Below are 1331 nucleotides of genomic sequence, written 5' to 3'. Positions count from 1 at the left end.
CCTCAGATTCCCTACTTTCTTGATTTCTTTTTTCCCTTTTTTATTTAGAATATTTTCCCATGGTTACATGATTCATGATCCACCCCCTTCACTATCCCTCTCCCCCTCCCAGAGCTGACAAGCAGTTCCAGTTGATCCCCTCTTTCTAGCCTAACTCAGATCCTAGAACCCCAGCCAGATTCTTCTTCTAGGCTCCCAACCCTATACTCCTCTCCCAGAAATCTCCTGTTATCTAGCCATGGACAGCGCACTTAAACCCAGGGGAGATGGGGCAGGTATGTGACTCAAGGGATAGAATGCCAGACCTGGAGACAGGAGGTCCTGGATTCAAATTTGCCTTCAGACACTTTCTAGCTGTGTGACCTTGGGCAAGTCACTTAACCCCTATTGCCTAGCCGCCCTTGCTGCTTTTCTGCCTGGGAGTCACTCTCTAGTATTGATTCAAAAAACAGAAGGTAAGAGTTTAAAAGGAAAAAAAAAACTTGGGGAGAAGAGCCTGCTCTGATGGCTGCCATGTCTGGGACCAAGTGGAGAAACCCGGACGAAATGGTGGCTGCTTCTCTCCCCCCTTCCCCACCCAAGGGGAGGGGTTGGGGAAGAGCGTTATGCCTCCGTTATGCCTCCCGGACATTCTCAGTCAGAGTTCTACTCTGCCTCTCTCCACCCCCTCCGCTCCCCAGCTCCATCCAGCCACGGTTGGACGTTATCTCTTCGTTCCGGCTGAACTCCTCACTGTGTACAAAGGGAGGGCGGTTGGGGGAGGGGGCGCGGTGGATGCCCAGGGAACCAAGGAAAGGGGTAGATGACCGAGCCAAGACTGAGCCACGGAAGCCCTGGGGGAATTCTGTCCCGTGAACCCTTCCCCCGAAAGGGAACAGCAAAAAGCAGCGCCCCTCAGCCGCGGGACCCAGGGGCCAGGGCCAGAGGGACTCACTCGTGCTAAAACGAAACCCTGGCCAACCTCGGGACCTGGGATGCTGTAAAGAATAACTCCCGGCTTCCTCTCGTTCTCGAAGGCATTTCCCTCCGCGCATTCCCGGGAGGTACCCTGGAAGGCACAGGCATTAGCGTCCCCATTTTTTAGATGAAGAAACTCAAGTTGGGACAAAGGGAAGTGATTTACCCAGAAACCCACAGCATCTAAATGTAAACCCATGTTTCTCCTGACTCTATGGCTGGAAGCGGTTGGGTGGTCCAGGGATTAGAGTCTCGACTCCTGAGTCAAGAAGCCCTGAGTTCAAATCTCAATGCAGATACTTTCTAGTTTTATAACCTTGGGCAAGTCACTTAATTTTTATTTATCTCAGTTTCTCCAAATTGTAAAATGGGGA

The sequence above is a fragment of the Monodelphis domestica genome, chromosome 1 (genome assembly GCF_027887165.1).
Source record: "Monodelphis domestica isolate mMonDom1 chromosome 1, mMonDom1.pri, whole genome shotgun sequence".
Classification (NCBI taxonomy): Eukaryota; Metazoa; Chordata; class Mammalia; order Didelphimorphia; family Didelphidae; genus Monodelphis; species Monodelphis domestica.
This window is presented reverse-complemented; position numbering follows the sequence as displayed.